Genomic DNA, 22,420 nt, shown 5'->3' with positions numbered 1-22,420 from the left:
TCTGACACCTCTCGATCCAGAGAAACATCGCTGTCACAGTTCGTCGATTTACTCATCTCCCATGCATTATCTCTATCATCCAAACTTCTCTCTCCCGAAGCATCAAAGGAGTCCGACAGGCCTTGCGCCTCCTCTGCCCCGACAACAGCGATCTCATCCTGGGGTGTTCCCACGGGTAGAAAGCTGATGTCCAGTATCAGATTTCTGTGCACAATTTTTTTGTTACCTTGTTTGTCCTCCAACTTGTATGTGTGAGTTTGGAGATTCCTGTCAACAACTGTGTAGACTTTAGCACTCCACTTGTCAGATAACTTTTTCTTCCCTCTTTCACCCTTGTTTGCTAACAGGACCCTGGCTCCAATGTTCAAATGGGTACCTTTCACTTTTCTGTTGTACCCTTCTGCCTGTTTATCTTGTTCTTCCACAGCATGTGCTTGAGCTATCCTAGCTGCTTCATACAGATGTGACATGAGTGTTTCGGCATAGTTCTTATAATCAGTAGTCGCCGGATCACACAACACCTGTTTGAAGATCACATCCACAGGGAGCCTCGGAACCCGACCAAACATGAGTTGGAATGGGGCAAATCCTGTAGTCTCATGAACTGTTGCATTATATGCAAAAGTCAATGTTTGTATTTGTTCAGGCCATTTGTTCTTCTCTCTGAGTGGCAATGATCTGAGCATGCTGCCAAGTGTGCGGTTGAACCTCTCGGTGCCCCCGTTCCCCATGGGATGGTATGCAGTGGTATGGGACTTTGATACTCCCGCCAGTCGAAGCAATTCAGCAATGAGCTCACTTTCAAAGTTTGCTCCCTGATCTGAGTGGATCCGTTCAGGAAATCCATACACACAAAATACGCGGTCCCACAACCTTTTAGCAACCTGCTTTGCTGTTTGATTGGTGCATGGAAATGCGTGGGCTAGCTTTGTGAAGTGGTCAGTCAGGACAAGCACGTCCACTGAGTTTTGCTTTTTATCCTCCGCACTCCAGAAGTCCAAACACACCAACTCCATTGGAGCAAAGGTTCTTATGCTTTTAAGAGGGGCTCTAGCAGAAGGTTCTGGTGTTTTGGCAAGAATGCACCTCTGGCAACATTTGACATACTCCTTCACATCAGTATCCATCTTCGGCCAAAAAAATCTCTGCCTTGCCAGGTGAAGAGTCCGTGCCTGCCCCTGATGTCCAGCCAGGTCATGAATGCCTTGCAAGGCTCTGTCCTTGAGGCAATCAGGAAGAACAAACTGATGTCTTTTCTGTTTGCTGAGGGGATCCCGAGTGACTCTGTAAAGGATTCCATTTTTGATCTTGAGCCTCTCCCACTGTTTAATGAACACCATAGCTCTTATGCTGAGTCCTGCTCTTTCACGTCTGGATGGACGCCTCTCTCGGATAATGAATGGCAAAATTTTGGAAACATCCGAGTCAAGCTTTTGGGCATGTTGTAATTCATCCAAAGTGAACACAGGGAGCGAATCTTGCCCTGGTATGCCCAAATCTTGGACAGACTGAATTAGTGCTACTGCACGGGTCTCAGTAACCAAATCCCACTGGTCATGCATCTCCAGAAGAGCCTTGACTGCGTCACACTGGTAAGGTTGCGAACTACAATGAAGTTCTGGTTCACCACAAGATGCTTTCTTCACTTTTTGGCTCTGGACCTTTAGGTGAAAAGCATCTTGGACCCCATCTTGGCTAATACTATCAGCTTCAATAAGGAGGCGAGAATAGCCCTCAGTGATGATCCTATGACTGACAGTTGTTGCAAATGGATCCCTACTGAGTGCGTCAGCCACTGTGTTCTTGGACCCAGGTATGTGTTTCAGATCAAAAGAGAAGGGTGCCAGCTTCGCAACCCAACGCTGCTCACAAGCATCAAGTCTTGGCTTTGTCATGATGTAGGTGAGCGGATTGTTATCAGTCCACACCGTGAATGTTTGACCTCTTAACCAATGACTGAACTTCTCACATATACTCCATTTCAAAGCCAAGAATTCAAGCCTGTGTGCCGGGTATTTCTTTTGGGAGTTACTCAGTGTCTTGCTGGCAAATGCAATGGGGCGAGCCTTCTCTTCTCCAGCTGGTACTTGAGACAAGACAGCTCCAAGTCCGTCCAGTGAAGCATCAATAGACAAAATCAGAGGCTGTGAAAAATCTGGGTGTGCAAGAACAACACAATTCAACAACTTTTCTTTAAGACTCAAAAAGGCTGTTTCACACTCCTCTGTCCAGTCAGATGGTCTCAGTTTTCTGTAAGAACCCGCATTTGTCGTTGTTTTGGTTTTGCCCTTCCTCTTCTGTCCAGCAGTTAGAGCAAACAGTGGCTTGGCCACAGATGAGCAGCTTGGAATGAAATGTTGGTAATAAAATACCATACCAAGGAAGGACTTTATCCTCTTGACTGAAGGCGTGCATCCATCATCCTCCATCAGGTCAGCCTTTGTCATCCTTGTAATGACTTCCACTTTTCCATGGTCGACAGACACTCCATGGCCATCTATGATGTGCCCCAGAAATTTCACTGATGATCTCATAAAGTGACATTTCTTGGGGCTCAACTTGAGATTGTGCAGGCGAAGGCGTTGGAACACAACCTCTAACCTCTCCAGAGACTCTTTTTCACTCGAAGCAAAAACAAGGAGATCGTCCAGGTAGCACAACAAACTGCTAAAGTTCAGATCTCCAAATATGCTGAGCATCATTCTCATGAAAGAAGCAGGGCTGTTACACAGGCCTTGAGGCATTCTATTATATTCGTACAACCCCATAGGAGTTGTGAATGCTGTGTATTTCTTGTCCTCCTCCGCCATAGGAATGTTGTAAAATCCTGACGTCAAATCCATAGTGCTGAAGTAAGTGTTGCCTCCAAGAGCAGCTAAGCAGTCGGACTGGTGTGGAAGTGGGTGCGCGTCTTTGAATGTCCTTGCATTTAACCACCTGAAGTCTGTGCATATCCTCAGACTGCCATCCTTCTTCCAGACCAGCACAAGAGGAGAGGCGTATTCACTCACAGATTTCTTTATTATCTCCTGTTCCTCCATGTCAGATAAAACCTGGCGCAGTTTGAGATAATGAGCTGGTGGGATTCGGCGGTATGGAAGACGAAATGGTCTATCGTCAACAAGCCGGATGCGATGTACAAAACCTTCTGCCTTGCCACAATCTAGAGCATGCTTAGAAAAAACATCATTATATTTCTCAAGCAGCTCGACCAACTTGGTTTTCCCTGCATCATCAGTGTGGCATAAATCAATATTGAGGTCACCGAGCCCAACCTGCTGCAATCGCAGTTTCAGATCTGCGGACCTTTCTTTGACATGTCCCTTCTCTGGAGCAGTGGTTTCAACCTGGCTGATGCCTTGAAAAACCTCAAAATCTTCAACCGCCAGGCAAGGGGACACGTCTGCCAACTTGCTGTTTCTTTTCAGCCTGATGGGCTTGTCTGATAGGTTGGCGACTTTTAAAGGGACCCACCTATCTCCCCATAAAGGAGTGATAATGCGAGCAACCATGATGTTGCGTGGCATCGACTTAGATGAGGTTGGTTCAGTGATTACAGTACTCCCTGGAGACATGGGAATGTTATGTGGCAGCTTACCCCACACCAGATGTTCAGTCCTTGCCAGTAGGGTAACAGACTGTTGTAATTTAACTGTGCCAATCTTCTCTGGGAGTTCTTCACCTCTCCACCGAGAAGTGCTTGCCATCATGTTGAGAAACTGTTCACATTCTGGGAGAAGACTGGGACTGGACACTAAACGCCAATAATCATTGGTTATTTTCAGCTGATGCATGAGAAATCTTATGACATTTGTGCCAATGATTAAATCGTCCCTTTGGCCTGGCACTACTAACACAGGGACAACACATGTCTCGCCATACAGTTTCATTTCCACCTCATACATGCAGCGGGGCTTGCTGAGTGTCCCTCCACAACCAATGAGAACAATTTCTTCAGAGAGGGGAACAGGTTCCGAAAGTGAGTTCTGATTCAGCATCATTTGTTCCACCTTCTCACTCAGTGTGCAGGCCATGGAACCAGAGTCAAGCATCCCCTGTAGCTGAAACTTGTTATTTAGAGTCACAGGTGTATAAAACAGTTCATCAAATGGCTCAACTCGTTGTGTGTTCTGAGCTATCACCCTAGCACCAGCTGGTGCTGCGGCACATGCCTTTTCATATTGCTGTTCAATGTCATTATTATTGAGGGTTTTTTCTTTTGAGCCCACACCACCCCTCATCCCATGCAGGCCAGCTAGTTTAAATGCTGGGGATCTTGTGGCTGGAGACCATGCTCACCTCTGATAGATAAGCGGTTGGGACAGTTTCGCTTAATATGATTTGGTTCAAAGCATGCTAAACACAAGCGTTTCTCTTTGCAGTGTGAGATGGTAGAATGATCCCAAGACTGACAAACCCTGCATGCTTTGTGATGCACTTGACTGGGTGAGTTCTGTCTGCCTGCAATCTGACTGTTCTGTGAGAGAGTACGCTGAAGGAGACTGATTAAAGTTTTCATGCAGCTGTCATTACCATGTGACGGGGCTGCTGCACCAGTCTCTTGGTGCGATGGAATGTCTCTTAAGTGACAGGGTGGTGGTGATAATTGGTCAGAAACAGGAGCTTGAGCATGAACTGTAGCTAGTTTAGGATATCTTGACCTGGAGAATGCCTGCTCTCTGGTTTCAATTTGGTAACGATCAATGTGCTCCTGAATTTCACTGGCTGTCCATTTATCTGGTGCTTTGAACTTCAAAATGGCAGCAAGCGCTGGGTCTGGGCAATGTTTCACAAACATCATAGTTGCTTCTTGGCAAGGGTTATCCACATGCCGTCCTAATCTCTTCAAGCCCTCTTCTGCTGCATCAACTGCCTTGTTCAAGCGTACCCAGTAATCTAGAGGTGTTTCTCTTGCTAGTGGCACAGTGTTATAAAAATCGGCCATAGGCATACATGAATAGGGCACATCACTGAAATGTTGTCTGAGAATGCTGTAGACAATATCTGGTTTTTCCTGAGGCTTTAGTGAAGGACTGCTTCGCAGCGTTATCCTCACAATATCTTTAGCTCTTCCCATCAACTTAGAGAGAATCTCCGAGTACTGTTCATTGGTGGGTATGCCTCGTTTTCTGAAATAGATTTTCATTAATTCTTCCCACTCGTCAACAGTGTTTTTGTCAGATCCATCTCCCCTGAAAATGGGAGGTTCTTTGACATCTGGCTGTAGTACTAGCTTTGCCCCAGTCAAGTTGAGGTAAGTGGGATCACCTTGTGATTGGCCCACACTGCCCTGAGATTGCAGACCCATAACACTCCCTTCCCCACATTCACCTTTAAGACGGTCCATTATGGACTGTCCAACTTGCTGTGCAATGCTTGTAATAAGGTCACTTAGTGGTGGGTCAGCACTAACTGAATTGTCCGAGACCGCACCATCATGCACAATGCTAGAAGATACATTCTCAACTACGCGTGTAGAACAAAAGGCTGGAGAGCCTGCATCATTGGTGTTTCGAACTGGGGTAAAAGGCAAAGCCTCGATCATTCTCCCTCTCCCCACAGAGAAGTTAACACCACTCAATGAACATTTATCCTTGTCTGCCTTATTTTTAACATAAGTCATTTTCAGTTTTTTTTTTTTTTTTTTTTTTTTTTTACAGTTCTTTACATAAAACCAAATATATACACAATATCTGTTTTTGTTGCTGGAACACTATTCCACGTTTGACTCTGTCACACTATTCAGTCTGTATAGACGGGTTAATGTAACAAGCAACCTCAGGTGACCAGCTGACGTTGATCCACTCTTCACGAACCACGATGAACTTGTCCGAAGCAGTGTGGATCCGGGTCACGGCACCACTGTAGCCGCACTCATCCGACTCATCTGTTGTACATGTACTCTGCGTTGTGTGTATAGGCAAAGGGAACCAGCAGACGAGGACACCAGGGTGTATTGCAGCAGTAGGGCAGATTTATTCTGTTTAAAACAAAAAATGCATCAGCACTCCAGTTCTTGGGCTCTGGCTTTCCCACACACACCTCTCCCCAGCGCAGCTTGGCGCGAACTCAGGACTGTGGTAAAACCAACCAAAATTCTCTGACATTCACAAATAATAAAGTAAAATGTCAAGACAATTAAAATAAGACCAAACAAAAATAATCTGCCCACTAGTTACAATATTTTATAATTCAAACTGAAAATATACAAAATACATTAATCTAACATTCAGATAACATTTTGAAACAACTCACATACCTGTTTAAAACAAAAAATGCATCAGCACTCCAGTTCTTGGGCTCTGGCTTTCCCACACACACCTTAACAAATCAAAAGAACAAAAATAACCACATTGGCACGGTAAACTCAATAAATGTCCTTAACGTGGGAATTAAGTGCCCAGTACAGTGCTGCGCTAAACATAAAACAGTTGGGAAACAACATATAAAAACTTGCGAGTTTGGCAAAAATACTTTTAAGGACATTTTGAATACTTCAACAGACAAACACAAGACAACTTTGTACGCTTACCTCTCCCCAGCGCAGCTTGGCGCGAACTGAGGAGGGCAGCGCGAACACACAGGATATGACACGGAGACAGGAAACAAGAAAATAAAAGCTTCTCCGCCAAAATAAAATACAATTCAAAAACTAAGAAAAACAAATATACACAGGTAATGAGGATGGATTTGAGGTGAAATATAAACAGTTTTACACACTTGTTACATCAGCACATAAACAGTAAGGCAAATGAATAACAATAGAGCAAGATTTTAAAACAAAAGAAAAGTAGAGATACTGGCAGTTACTTTTTTGCAGAAATAGATTTCAAATGTTTCAATGAGGTGTAATACAATTTAAATTGGTTAAGAAAAAAAATCAAAACAAGGTGTAGAACCTCTCCATTTACAGCAGGATTTATGATATTTAACAAGCAAGAAGACAATATTTACCATGTCAGATATTTGACTATCAAGGCCATCAACATAGTATAATATGTGGGTGATGGTTATCTCTGGGATGGCTTCAATTTTAAGGGACAACCAATTTTTAATGTCTCTCCATAGTTTAAAAGAAAAAGGACAGAAAAAAAGAGCTGATTAATGATTCTTCTGGACATTCACTAAAGGCACAACATGTTGAATCAAATTTAAATCTTTTGTGAAAAAATTCAGCCACTGGGTAAAAATTGTGAGATTTTGAAGTGAGTTTCTTTAACCTTTGGTGAAATCGGCCATTTTACATACTTGGAGAACAAATTCTTTATAATAGACAGATTGGTTGTTATCAAGATACTATTGTTGTAATCATTAAATAATTTAGATTTGAAGGCCGTCACAAGCAGAACATTATTGCACTTTCTATCAGTCACACTATATTCTCCAATTTTCAATTTGGGTAAAGATGAAATAACATTTGAATATCTTAAGGTGTTTTGGATGAGATGGATCAGAGCTACAGGAATAGATTTACATACTTTTAGATATTCATTACAAGTACAGTTCAGATCAAATTTGTTGGTAAAATCTCTATGATCTAACAAAACACCATTACTATCCATTAAGTCAGTTACAAATAAAATACCTTGGACAACAGAAAGTATGACAGCGGAGCGCGACAGAGAGGTGATGAAGAAAATATCCAAGCTACAGGGTTTTTAAACCTCATATTGGACATGGAACAGAACCACCGTTAGCCTTGCTAACAGCGGCTCTACGGTCCACCAGAACCTGGATCTGGGTCTGATCTGGTGCCTGCGGAGTCAGAGGCGGTGGAGCTTTCGGGTTCGGGTGTTCGGACTGAGCAAGAAGCAGGGAGCTGTCAAAATATGGATGTTAATTTTAAAGCATCGGAACAGGGTTACACAAAATCAGAAATGTCTCCTCTCCAGATCGCGCTCTGAAAGCCAGCTCCAAGTGGTGAGTACATTAAACAGGCTGAGTTCTCCCAGCTGTGTTTTGCTTTGCATGTCGTGTTTTTAAAGATACTAAAAGTCAGTGTTGCTGTGAAACGGGTTTCTGTGACTATTTAAAGAGCAAGAAAACTGCCAAAGTTACATAAAAGTAATAAACTGCTCTGCTTGCTCGCGCTCAAGGCGAAGTTAAAAAGCGGAACTAGCTTTAGCCTCCAGCTAGCAGCGGCGGGAGGAAATGTCCTGCTGCTACAAGCGAAGGGCAAAATAGTCCAAGTGCCGTTCAGATAGACACGCAGATAAAATCCAATTGCCACAGAATAAAGATTTTGACCAGGTTTGGCTGTCAGAGGGGAAATACTCACCCTGACTATGAGCTTGGTAAGGAAATAAACCTTATAATTAGAAAGATTCAGTTGATTAAAAATTGAAAGAGGGAGGAGATGAAAAAAACATAGAAATGAAGAAGGATAAATAAATAGATAATACCGTCCAGTTTATCTTCATTAGGAATGTTCTGTCGAATATGTAGACATATTCAAGATGTCCAAGTACTTCTTTAATAACTATTTTGTTTTAGTAATGGTCTTCACATTGATTAGTTATCAAACGTTCTACAGAAAAATTGCTATTAAAAAAAAAGCAGCTTCGCACCAATTGCAATTTTTTTGCCCAATCATCGATCTTTGAAAAACCTGACCTGCTGATTCTTTTTGCCTGTGTGCAAAATATAGCGAAAAAGTCACTAAGTAGGCAACCGGAGGGTTACTGTTGTAAACCGTGCAAATGGAGAGTTGACCTGGGGGCGGAGCAAAGGGGAACGGTGGCTGATTTTTAGGATTTTGTAGGTAGATAATGTTGTGTGTGTGTGTATATATATATATATATATATGTATATGTAGTGCAGTGTTGTATAAAGTACTGAAATCTCAGAGTCAAGTAAAAGTACAAGTACCTCTCCAAAATATGACTTTGGTAAAAGTCGAAGTCACTGACTGAAATGTTACTTGAGTAAAAGTCTTAAAGTATTTGAAACTTCTTGTACTTAAGTATGGAAATTACTGTAAAAATGGATGTACTCAAGTAATGTAATGAAAAGTACAAGTAAAAAGTAAAACAAAGCAAATGCAGTTTGAATGACATTTTTTATATTTTGGTAAACTTGTCAAATACACTTAAAATAATGTACACAACCAAGTGCAGGCAAAATTAAACCTGCTAATAGATATACCTGCAGGCATCATTTAGTTAAGAAAATTAGGTGCTTTACCTATAGCACAAGGTTAACTTAACCTGTTTTACAACTGAACCAGCTTCTTAGTATACCCTCCAGGACAGAAAATACAAAGTTTTTGTAAGCCTTAAGTTTTCCCTTCAAGTAAGGTCAGTGCTGAAAATGAGAAAAATAAATAGTACAGAAAATGCGGCCAACATGAAGAAAAAGAGCTGTTACGATTACTCTACTTCACAAATCAGTGAATCAGTCAATGCTACAGTCAGTAGGTGGTGCACACAACTGGTCATTATGCAAAAGAAAAAAAGAATTGGGAGGGAAATGCAGCTTATTGGCATCTGTAAACCTGGTTTTGAACTTGCATGCCTTTCCTATATTCGTTAAATTTAGTCTAAATTGCTATCGCTATGGCTTCTGTCCCCCCTTGAACAGAGGAGTCTAGGTAGCCTGCTACAGTCAACATTAAGCCTAAGCTAAATACACCACGTGTGGAACTGAAACAATGCCAAACAAAGTTCATTTATGGTCAAGATTTCACAATACAGTAGTGCCTAGTGACCAAGCTATAGTTACTGAAACAGGAGGATTATAACCATTTCATAAGAAGTTACCTCGATGTGTTTCTTCAAGTTGGACGGGGAGTTTTTGTAAGATAGAATTTCCATGTGACTGCTACTGATTGCGAGACTTGCTTTGTGTTTAATGGGAGAAGCGAAACAGGTGTATCCTAATTAAAAGTAAAGAAATCAAGAAATGGCAAAAAATGTGGAATGAAGATAAGAAAGGAAGAAGATTATATGAAGTACAAAAGTCAGTTTGAATTCGAAGCATTAATGAATGAAACAGAAGAGAAGAAATAATAATTAGTAGATTAAGAGTAGGTCATACCTACTTAAATGACATGCTTTATAAAATAGGGAGGAAAAATAATGATAAATGTGAGAGATGTGGAGAGAAAGAAAATGTAGAACACATATTGATGAACTGTAAGTCAAATGAACTCGAAAGGGAAGAATTAAAGAGAATAGTTAGAAATATGGGGCATGAATGGAATCTTAAAGGTATATTAGGAAATGAAGGAAACATAACAGATATTCACAAATTAAGGAAAGCATTGTTTATTTATCTTAAGAATACAAAATTAAAAAGTAGAATTTAATAGATATGAAGTAATGCTTCTACACACTCATGTACAGTAGGTGGCGGTATGCACCTTAAAGTTGCTTGTGATCCGCCATAATAGAAAAGAAGAAGAAGAAGAAGTATCCTATTGGTGGTGATGAACAAGCCCAGGCAAGCAGGCTACGGACTTTGTTCGGTAGCCTGCTTGCTACTTGCTAATCAGTAGGTGGGGTCAAAACACTTGCGTTTCTCTCTCTCGCTTTTTTGTAACGAGTAACTAAACCACACATTGAAAATGTATCGGAGTAAAAGTACGCAATTAAGTTCGGAAATATAGTGAAGTAAAAGTGAAAGTCATCAAAAATTTTCATACTCCAGGAAAGTATGAAGTACTCCAAAATATACTTAAGTAAAGTAGTGAAGTATTTTTACTTCGTTACTATACAACACTGATGTAGTGTGTGTGTGTGCATGTTATGCACAACTGTATAACCATGATTAAGTAGGGACCACACATTGGCTCAAGCCCAGGGGCCCACACCCTCCTAAATTCGGCCCTGTCCTCCTGCATGACGAGCCAATCAGAGCGCAGCTCCTGAGCACAGCAGGTAAAGTTTGCTGCCACCTTAAGGTGAGGTGCAGTGTTACACCATGTTCTGTGGCCATAGAGGGCGCTGTTGCATTTTAACACTATGCTAAAAACATTAGCTTTGAACATGTGACTAATCTGACTCATAGAAACACAGACGGGGCTCACAGTACAACTAGGAGTTTGTCTCAGTTTGTTGGAGTTTGTCGACGGTTCTGGGAGTTAACGGTCCGATGAGCGTCTGCTGGACCCGGTTTGGGAACGTTTTAATGCAGCTGCAGAGACGGCGGCTCATTTTCCCACCAATCCTCCAGGAACGTTTAGGGAAGCTGCTTCAAAGTGCTGAGTCGGGGTAGATTGCAGCGGACCGGTTTCAGCTTTTAGGGGCAATTGGACCAAAGGGTGAGAAAACAGGAGAGAGAGAGAGAGAGAGAATCTCCCAGAATCCATCAGAATGGACCACCAGCAGAAACGGCCAAAATACCAAGAAAACTGGAAACACTTCATGGGAACATTAATATTATTACCAGATTCCAGCAGGAACTTTATCCACCACTCAGTGGTTCTGTTCAGATGGAACCAGAACCTGCTGAGGACTGGACTGCAGCATCTCCAGAACCAGAACCGTGTCGTCTTCTCCGTGTTTTACTCTTTATTGCGTTTGCTTTCTAATTCCGGCAAAGGAAGGGGGGCTAATTGCATTGCAGGGTAATCGCCAAGCCCGAGGGATGCTGCCGTCGCCTTGGAAACACCTCATCCTCATCCTCCCATGAGGAAGATTTCCTCCCAGTTTCTGCCTCCAGAAGGATCAGCGCCAGAACCGGAACCAGGAAGACCAGAACCATTAAACCGTTTCATCAACCGAATTCGAAACGATGAAACCGGACATAGAAATACGCCGTCAGATTGTAGAAATACGCCGTCAGATTGTAGAAATACGCCGTCGGGTTTAATAAACTCGTGGTGATCATCATCATCATGTTGTAATAAACTTGCTGCCGGTTCCTTCTGCTGCTGATGACCTCCCAGCATAACTGCAGCTGGTTCCGGTCCGGCCCAGGTTCTGGTCCCAGTGGGGCGGTTCTGGAAGCCGTCCGCTCCAGTAGGACGGGAGACGTTTTAATTAAAAGTCCGGTTCAGCAGAGCGTGACTTCTTTACTGTCTGACCCAGATAGTGGCGGCCCGGTTCTGCTGGCCCGGTCTGTGTCTGCTGCCTCAGCTACTGAGCAGAAACTCCCTGGAAACGGAACCGACAACCATCCCAGTTCCACCAACCCGATTCCACCATATAAATTAAATTTGTAAATTCCAGAAAAGTTGAGCAGGGAGTCCATCAGAACCAGGTCGGACCGGAGAAGAACCTTCAGCTGAAGGTTTTTGGACTGGAAGTTCTCCAGAACTTCAGTTTGATTAAACCGACAGAAACCATCCTCTTCCTCTTCTTTCTCCTCCTCCTCTTCCTCCGTGTTTTTTCTTTTCTAGCAGGTGATCCTCGACGTTTCCTGGATTCAAACTGCTTGACTGAAATCTGAGCTGGAAACGATAAAAATCATTTCATAACTTCAGAATAAAGCGAGGACAGAAACTTAGCAGCTTTCATTTCTCTGAGAAAATGTTTCCTACTTTTAGTTTGAAAGAATCAGTTGAAGTCTTTGGTTCACTTCCTGTTAGAAAATGTAAAACATTTCATAAAGGAGAAAAATTTTAAAGTAGTAAAGTATTAATGAAATACATTTTACATGTATTTATTTTAAATTTCTATTTATAAGACCCAATAAATCATAAGATTCTGTTTATTTTTCAGTTTATATTTGAAGGCATTCTTTGAATAAATGATTTATTATACATTTTAGTTTGCAGACTTTGATTTATTTTATTTTTAAAATGTATTTTATACTAAAGCTACTAGTTTATTTTTAATTCCTCCTGTTATTATATTTAATTAGTCATTAAATATCACCACCAAAGGTTTTAACGGACTGATAATCAATCAAAATGTTCTGGATATAAATTCTGATTTTAGCTCATTGATCTTCATCACTGCTCCTCTTCAGGGTGATGATGGGGGGCATCTGGGTGTGGTCGCCATGGAAACTGAAACTAAATTTGGAGCAGAGTCGTGTTTCGCATCTGCTGGGTTTCTTCTGAAGCTACATGCTCTGGTTCTGGTTCTGACCCGTAAACTGCGGAACCAGAACGGGAAACTCTGACCCGGATGGAGGATGACCGTGAGTTCATCTCAGGAAAAAGACGAGCAATTCTTCATCAGCTGTACCGGGTCAGAACCGGATCAGGTACGGACCAAATTCTAATTGCAAAAGAAATTAGCAACTTTTACCAAAACCTTTATTGCTCTTCTTTTTCAACCCCAGACTGCGGCCTTCTGCTAGTCAAAGACTTCGTCCCTCAAATCTCTGATGATTTCAAGGAAAACTGCAACAAAGATATTAATATGGAAGAACTAGACAGCGCCACCATGTGCTTGAAGCTGGATAAATCTCCTGGCTCTGATGGCCTTACTGCCAATCTATACAGACATTTCTGGGATTATCTGAGAATTTATATTCCAGGTTTTTACAGAGATCTTATGTAATAATTCACTTCCTCTCAGCCTGAAGCAGGGCGTCATCACCCTGAAATCCAAACAGGAAGAGACAGCAAGGTTCTAGACAACCACCTTCTACACTGTGATTACAAACTACTGACGTATATCTACACAAATAGATTAAAGACTGGCGTTAAGGACGCTATTTTTGAAACACAGACAGGTTTTATGTCCAAAAGATCAATACATGATAACATCAGGCTGGTGCAGGATTTACTCCAGTACAGTGACCTGATTGAGGATAAAGGCTTCATCCTTTTCCTAGACAAAGCCTTTAATATGTTGGAACATCAGTTTCTCTTCAAAGTTTTACATGTTTGGATTTGGGCCAAACTTCTGTAGAATAATAAGAAGCTTTTTTAACAAGTTCAGCTGCTCTGCCACACGGTACGTCTCCACGTTTCTCCATTAACAGTGAAACAGAGCTGCAATATTTCAGCCCTGTTGAAATATTGCATCTTGGCATCCTCTTCATCTTGGCCGTTGAAGTGACGAGTATTTTCATAAAAAACTGATCATCATAAAAGATGACCAAATTATAATCAGTCAACTAGCTGATGACACAGTTTTTTGAAGAGTCTAAACCAAACCCCTAAAGTACTTGAGTTAATTAATACTTTCTCCAAAGCATCAGGATTGACCTTTAACCTGCAGAAGTGTGAACTGATGGCGATTCATGGCTCTGATCTGACGGAAGCTTATAGTATCCCATTAAATCCCCAGTTAAATATCTGGGAATTTTAATGACTAAAGATGCTAAACTCAGTGAAACTGTTAACATAGAGAATAAAATACAGAATTGCAAATCTCAGTTAAATAGAAGCTCCAAAGAGATCTGACCCTGTTTGGGAGAACCTGTTGGACCAAACCTAACAAATACATTAAAGATATAAATCAGCTGAACTTTAATTTTATCTGGAAAAATCGAGTCCACTACTTAAAGAAAGCAAATCTGGTTAAAGACTTTAAAGATGGAGGTTTACAAGCCTTTGACTTTGAGTGTTTAAATGCGGTCTTAAAGGTAAACTGGTTGAAATCTTTTCTTATGAAGGGAAACAGTTTCTGGTTTTGTCTCCCCAAAGGTTTGTTTAAAAAAATTGGATGCATAGATTTTGTTCTTAGATGTGACTTTGTTGTCGACAGACTTCCTGTTAAGATATCTGCCTTTACAAGCAGGTAAAGGCAGATCAGTGTTCATAAACTTCTGAACATGAACAACTTCACTCCTCACCAAACTCCATCTGGAACAACAGATCTGTGTTGCACAGGAATAAGTCTCTGTGTTTGGATCACTGGATGGAAAAAGGAATTTGGTCCATAAGACATTTTCTTAATGACAGTGGAGATTGGTTGTCTTATGATGAATTTTGCTTATTGTATAATCTGGATTGCTCATTACAGTTTAACACAGTAATGAACTCTGACCCCTCTGCAGTCAAATATCTGGTTAAAATATAAACATTCAATTAGCGAATCTTCAGTTACTTCAACTGTTTGGATTTAACCTTTTGGACAAAAGTAATTCAAACAAACGGATGCGTCAGCATCTGACTAATGTTACATTTCCTTTCCGACCAAATAAAACTCCATTTTAAATTTGTTTTCTGACTCAGAGATTAATAAGTGGAGAACCGCTGACCTTAAATCTCCACTGAGTCCTAAAGCTAAAGAAGTTCATTTTAAAATTCTCAAAGTTTTTCCATCCAGGGAATTATTGTGGCCTCGTTTTTCCTTTTTGAGTCTCTTACTTTGCTGTTTTGGATTTGCTTGTTATATTTTGAAGTTATTTACTTTTCTGATTAGATTTAGTTTGAGTTAAATTCTTGGTTTGTTGTGTTGCATGTTTTGCTGATTTCGTTTTGCTTTTGAGGTGATGTTACCACTCATACCGGAGACGCCCACTGCAGCGGCACAGGTGTTCTCCATCAGCTAAGCAGCGTGCTGGAGGACTGGTGGACTGGTGGACTGGTGGACTGGAGGACTGGTGGACTGGTGGACTGGAGGACTGGAGGACTGGAGGACTGGTGGACTGGAGGACTGGTGGACTGGAGGACTGGAGGACTGGTGGACTGGTGGACTGGAGGACTGGTGGACTGGAGGACTGGTGGACTGGAGGACTGGAGGACTGGTGGACTGGAGGACTGGAGGACTGGAGGACTGGTGGACTGGAGGACTGGTGGACTGGAGGACTGGTGGACTGGAGGACTGGAGGACTGGTGGACTGGAGGACTGGAGGACTGGTGGACTGGAGCAGTGTTGTATAAAGTACTGAAATCTCAGAGTCAAGTAAAAGTACAAGTACCTCTCCAAAATATGACTTTGGTAAAAGTCGAAGTCACTGACTGAAATGTTACTTGAGTTAAAGTCTTAAAGTATCTGAAACTTCTTGTACTTAAGTATGGAAATCACTGTAAAAATGGATGTACTCAAGTAATGTATGAAAAGTACAAGTAAAAAGTAAAACAAAGCAAATGCAGTTTGAATGACATTTTTTATATTTTGGTAAACTTGTCAAATACACTTAAAATAATGTACCCAACCAAGTGCAGGCAAAATTAAACCTGCTAATAGATATACCTGCAGGCATCATTTAGTTAAGAAAATTAGGTGCTTTACCTATAGCACAAGGTTAACTTAACCTGTTTTACAACTGAACCAGCTTCTTAGTATACCCTCCAGGACAGAAAATACAACGTTTTGGTAAGCCTTAAGTTTTCCCTTCAAGTAAGGTCAGTGCTGAAAATGAGAAAAATAAATAGTACTGAAAATGCGGCCAACATGAAGAAAAAGATCTGTTACGATTACTCTACTTCACAAATCAGTGAATCAGTCAATCCTACAGTCAGTAGGTGGTGCACACAACTGGTCATTATGCAAAAGAAAAAAAGAATTGGGAGGGAAATGCAGCTTATTGGCATCTGTAAACCTGGTTTTGAACTTGCATGCCTTTCCTATATTCGTTAAATTTAGTCTAAATTGCTATTGCTATGGCTTCTGTCCCCCCTTGAACAGAGGAGTCTAGGTAGCCTGCTACAGTCAACATTAAGCCTAAGCTAAATACACCATGTATGGAACTGAAACAATACCAAACAAAGTTCATTTATGGTCAAGATTTCACAATACAGTAGTGCCTAGTGACCAAGCTATAGTTACTGAAACAGGAGGATTATAACCATTTCATAAGACGTTACCTCGATGTGTTTCTTCAAGTTGGACGGGGAGTTTTTGTAAGATAGAATTTCCACATCTTCGGGCAGGAATAACATAAACTGCATGCGGTACGACGAATCTTTAACACCCACGAAAGAGTGTATTGTGTTTAAATAAGGCCATGGGCTCTCATCACCAGCTGGTGGTTCCCCTGGAACCGTGTCTGACGTAGTTGCAGTCGTTGTGGTCTCCGTCTCCTCCTCCATGTGGCTGCTGCTGATTGCGAGACTTGCTTTGTGTTTAATAGGAGAAGCGAAACAGGTGTATCCTATTGGAGGTGATGAACAAGACCAGGCAAGCAGGCTACCGACTTTGTTCGGTAGCCTACTTGCTACTTGCTAATCAGTAGGTGGGATCAAAACACTTGCGTTTCTCTCTCTCACTTTTTTGTAACGAGTAACTAAACCACACATTGAAAATGTATCGGAGTAAAAGTACGCAATTAAGTTCGGAAATATAGTGAAGTAAAAGTGAAAGTCATCAAAAATTTTCATACTCGAGGAAAGTATGAAGTACTCCAAAATATACTTAAGTAAAGTAGTGAAGTATTTTTACTTCATTACTATACAACACTGGACTGGAGGACTGGAGGACTGGAGGACTGGTGGACTGGTGGACTGGAGGACTGGAGGACTGGTGGACTGGAGGACTGGAGGACTGGTGGACTGGAGGACTGGTGGACTGGTGGACTGGAGGACTGGTGGACTGGAGGACTGGAGGACTGGTGGACTGGTGGACTGGAGGACTGGTGGACTGGAGGACTGGTGGACTGGTGGACTGGAGGACTGGTTGCTGCGGAGATTCATCCAACTGGTCGCCGTCGAGGAATGGATGACCGGGTGTTGGAGCAGGAGTGGCCGGGTTGCCGCCGAGATTCTCCCGTGACCGTGGAGGATCGGTCGGCTGGCGACGGGAGGGACTGAGCGCCGGAGAGGACCGCTCCCCCCTGGGCTGGCTAAGAGTCCATTCTTCCTTTTACAGACTTATCCATTGAGTCTGCCGCTCATTACTGCCCTACATTTTTTTTTAGTGGCTCATCTTTTTTAATAAATTATTAACTTTTATTTGCTCGTTTTTAAAACCCTGCCCACAGTCCCTGCAGTTTTTATTTATCAAATCTACCACTCAGGTCCCACACAAACTGGAACAATTTGGAGAAACTTTCAGGACTGGATCTCAACAAAACTTTCCCTACATCATCCCTTAAAAAGAGAGGATCTAATATTTGGACCCACCCATAGAGCCAGAAGAACCTCATTCTTAACAACCTGCTGATCTTCGCCAAATTCTTCATCCACTCCTGTAAAAGGGAAAATAGAAATCCAGACTTTTCAGCCCTTAAAAACCTTTTAATGGACAAAAATCACTTCAGAACCATAAAACTGATGAAAAACAAGCAGGAAATACAGTTTGTTGATCATTACAGCCTAGAATGATCTGAATTGATTTGGAAACTCTGTCTTTTTCTGTTTTTATCGTTCTGCTATCCCTCTGTTTGATGTCTGACAAATTTATTTATATTTTTATTTGACTTTTTTTATTGTTGTCTTATAATTATATGTGCCTTAAGCCTGTCAGACTTGATCTCTTCATGTATGTACATGCCACTTCATCTTGTACAATTGTTCAGTGTTTAATAAAAAAAATGAAACTGAGCAGCAGAGAGTTCACTGTAAAACATCAGTTCACTGTAAGATTGATATTAGTGTCACATTTTACTTTTTTACTTTCCTTTTGCATTTGTTTCATAGCTAACGTTTTTACTCAGCTAAAATGCAACAGCGCCCCCTGCGGTCGCAGTTCACAGGCTGTGGTGGTCAGAACTGGTTCACCATCAGCAGGACTGGAACCGCTTCACAGAACCTTCCTCGTCTCGTTCTGCTCCAAACTTACTCAGAACAAAAACCGGAACCGGGTCGCACTTGGATCACTGAGGGATTTGAGTGAGTCTGTTGCCATAGAAACCCGCAGCTCAGTCAACCGGTTACGGAAACCGGGTCGGTCAGAACCGCCCTCCATCACAACTCCTCATCCTGACCCACCCGACCTTCCTACAGAACCAGGGGCTTTAGATCCGTTTGCAATTTCGGTTTCTGATGTTGGCAGCCACCCAGAGCGCCAGCAAGCGGGGGGCGCCGCCCGTTTGGGTTCTGCTGCAGCTCCTCACCATTTCAGGAAAGCTTCTCTCTGCTGTTGATACTGGTTTCTAACTGGTTCCAGACCGGTTACTGACTGGTTCCAGACCGGTTTCTGACTGGTTCCAGACCAGTTACTGACTGGTTCCAGACCAGTTACTGACTGGTTCCAGACCGGTTTCTGACTGGTTCCAGACCAGTTACTGACTGCTTCCAGACCAGTTACTGACTGGTTCCAGACCGGTTACTGACTGGTTCCAGACCGGTTACTGACTGGTTCCAGACCGGTTTCTGACTGGTTCCAGACCAGTTACTGACTGGTTCCAGACCAGTTACTGACTGGGTCCAGACCGGTTCCAGACTGGTTTCAGACCGGTTACTGACTGGTTTCAGACCGGTTACTGACTGGTTCCAGACCGGTTACTGACTGGTTCCAGACCAGTTACTGACTGGTTCCAGACCGGTTTCTGACTTGTTCCAGACCAGTTACTGACTGGTTCCAGACCAGTTACTGACTGGTTCCAGACCGGTTCCAGACTGGTTTCAGACCGGTTACTGACTGGTTCCAGACCGGTTACTGACTGGTTCCAGACCGGTTTCTGACTTGTTCCAGACCAGTTACTGACTGGTTCCAGACCGGTTTCTGACTGGTTCCAGACCAGTTACTGACTGGTTCCAGACCGGTTTCTGACTGGTTCCAGACTGGTTTCTGACTGGTTCCAGACCAGTTACTGACTGGTTTCTGACTGGTACCAGACCGTCACCACAGTTTCCGTCTCTGTAACAGCGGCAGCTTCTGTTGAAAGCCCCCCTCCTCTGTGTCTGTTTGTCTCGGGTTATTTTGGGCCGGGTCGGTACCAGTCTTTGTGAAGGGGAATAACGAGGCGGCTGCCAGCCGGAACGCGGCCCGTCAGGATTTGTGACGGCCGCCGGGCTGCGTCCAGCTGACAGGCGGGAGACGGGAGGAAGGCTTTCAGCTCGGAGGGGGAGACAAATGGCCGCTGTGACAGCGAGATGTAATTTCCCCGAACAGTCAAAGTGTCCTCCCACAGCGCTGCTGCTGCTGATGGACGTTTAATGCTGCTGCGCTCCAACTGTCTCACCGGCAAAACTTCTCTCTGCTGCATCACTACATTACCCAGCAGCCTCGGGGCACAGGCACTTCACCAGCTGTCAGGGTGTATTCAGATCCAGACCCGGTACTGGTGGGCCTGATCTGAGAACAGCTGGGGACCGGATGGAGGGCTGCTTCTGTAAAAGCTCCAGACTCTGGAGCCCAAAGATCCCCTGGTGGTCCATCAGAACCAGAACTGCTGCTGGTTCTGGGAGGAATCAGATTGCAGCAGTTTAATGAACCAGTCTGGAAACCGGGGAAATATTAGTACTTTCACGCTTTCATTTTTATTCATCAATTACAAAAATTTCAGTGCAATCAGTTGCGTTTTTTTAAACATGAAATTCCTGAACCGGAACCTTTGTATTTTGTTTCCGGTATGCCGTAAATCTGACGTGCAAACTCCATCTGCTAGGAAACAGCTTTAATTTCTGCTTCTAAATGATCTGATTGGACGCTGGAAAAGATTATTGTTGAGTTCAAGTTGCGCTAAAAGCAGTTAGCTTATCAGCGCAGCTATGCTAGCCTAAAATAGCATCTTAATGTTAACATGTAGCAGCTAATGCTAGTGTCAGGGTCCACAATACACACGTCTAAAGAAGCAGCATGAATGTTCAGGAAAACTCTGGAAAGATAAACTTTGCTTCATTCTGATGGTTAAAGAACTTGACGATTAATCTGATTATAATCTATAAATATCTGATTATCTATAAATATCTGATTATAATCTATAAATATCTGATTATCTATAAATATCTGATTATAATCTATAAATATCTTTGCTGTTCAGCTTAGATGTAAATTGGCAGCAAAAGGGTTTTGAATTGAAAATGTTGCTGATTTTGTTCATTTTCAATTAAAATGTAATTATTTAATAACAGATCCTGAATGAATTCCATTAAACATTTCAACCTTAACCCTCCACCTGAAAATATTTGATCTGCTGGTTCTGGTCGGAGTTGTACTGGGTCAGGCTCAGCGGTACGTAAACCTGGGCTGAATGAATATCGGGCCGGTCCAGCTCAACAGTTCAGGAACATCCAGACAGCCCATCCGTTTCCGATCACACACCGAAACCCAATTCCGGGTCAGAACCGGGAGCTGCGGCGTGTGGTTCTCTCCTACAGGGTCCAGACAGGGAGACGAGACGTCATCTGGGACACCAGAACCTGGTGGGCCGGATATCTCCATCAGAACCGGGTCCAAACCTCAGCTGGAGACAGGCCTCTGGTCCAAGGACCAGTCCAGGTGATCCAGAGGAGGCTTCCAGAACCGGTCTGGTATTGGTTCTGATGGTTCTGCTGCAGCTTCATGATAATTTTTTGTTAAATAAGCAGCTCCTTTCCTTCTTCTGCTGCCGGATCTGAGCGGAACCGAGACTTTGTGCAGCTTGGGTGCAGAACCTGAGAACCGGACCACTGACGTCCTCCGGTCAGAAGCAGAGATGTAACGGAGCGGCTGAAGACGACCGCAGGGAGAACTTTGGGAATGTTCTTGTTTCAGACCAGCTGCAGGTCTTTACCACCAATCAGACCTTTATTATAAACTTGACACTGATGGAAAACCGGACCGCCCAGGTCCAAACAGGCTCAATCAAAGGGTTAGGCTGAATCGAGTCAAAAAAAGTGCGATGCGACTTGGATTTAACATGTAACGCAACGATTTCTAGAAACGTAGCATCTGTACTTTCTACTGCCCACTGGGACACGCCCACTGGGACACGCCCACTCCGACACACCCACTGGGACACGCTCACTGGGACACGCCCACTCCGACACGCTCACTGGGACATGCCCACCAACCAGGTGTCAAAGCTGCTCACCTGTCTCAGCATCACCTGCTCATTTCACTGATGAAAACACAAAGATCCACGAGCTGCAGCTGCATGATGGAGAGTGTGTGTTACAGTGTGTGTGTTACAGAGTGTGTGTTACAGAGTGTGTGTTACAGTGTGTGTGTTACAGAGTGTGTGTTACAGAGTGTGTGAAGCAGCATTTATTTCCTGCTCTAACCCATGAGCGCTCTTCCTTCTCTTCCTCCTCTTCCTCCTCTTCCTTCCTGGAGTCTGAGAGGAAGATGAGTTGGAGCCTCAGAACCTGGACCTCAGGTCAGGACTTCTGGTTCTGGTTCATGCGAGTCAGAGGTCCTCACATGACCTCTGACCCTGCGGGTCCAAATTTTTGGCTCGGAGCTAAAGTTCTGGTTCTGTTGACAAACTAGACTGGATCTGGGAGGAGCATCAGAACCTCCTGACCCGGACCAAAGAGCTGCTGGGTTCTCAGAACTTTTAATGGTTCTGACAGAAACGGACCCAACAGCGGGACTGTTGGGTCCGTAAGACCCAGTAAGAAAAATGGATCTGCATGTTCATAGTTACATGCAGGTCCAACATGTCCCGGTCCAAATGTTAAAGTCACCAGAAGCAAAGCAACGTTGACAAAGACCCCAAAACCAGGACGCTGTCACTTTAAGACTTCTCTAAAGTCCAGCCCAGCATG

General features: G+C 43.0%; 1 protein-coding gene and 1 long non-coding RNA gene across 3 annotated transcripts in view; both read right to left on the bottom strand.

The window, feature by feature from the left end:
* Nucleotides 1-22,420, bottom strand: part of LOC116736348 (potassium voltage-gated channel subfamily D member 2) — a 39,499-nt gene that overhangs the window by 11,346 nt on the left and 5,733 nt on the right. The window lies entirely within an intron of this gene.
* On the bottom strand, nucleotides 5,602-8,834 carry LOC116736356 (uncharacterized). 2 transcript variants are annotated; one of them, XR_004342536.1, is made up of 2 exons: nucleotides 6,260-8,834; nucleotides 5,602-6,100 (listed from the first exon to the last, which is right to left on the bottom strand). It is a non-coding gene; the product is annotated as an uncharacterized LOC116736356 (long non-coding RNA). The 2 variants fall into 2 exon arrangements; XR_004342537.1 differs by having other exon boundaries at nucleotides 5,602-6,075.

This window comes from Xiphophorus hellerii, chromosome 17, assembly GCF_003331165.1.
Source record: "Xiphophorus hellerii strain 12219 chromosome 17, Xiphophorus_hellerii-4.1, whole genome shotgun sequence".
Taxonomy (NCBI): domain Eukaryota; kingdom Metazoa; phylum Chordata; class Actinopteri; order Cyprinodontiformes; family Poeciliidae; genus Xiphophorus; species Xiphophorus hellerii.
Note: the sequence above shows the minus strand (reverse complement) of the source record. Positions and strands in the feature narration are given on the sequence as shown.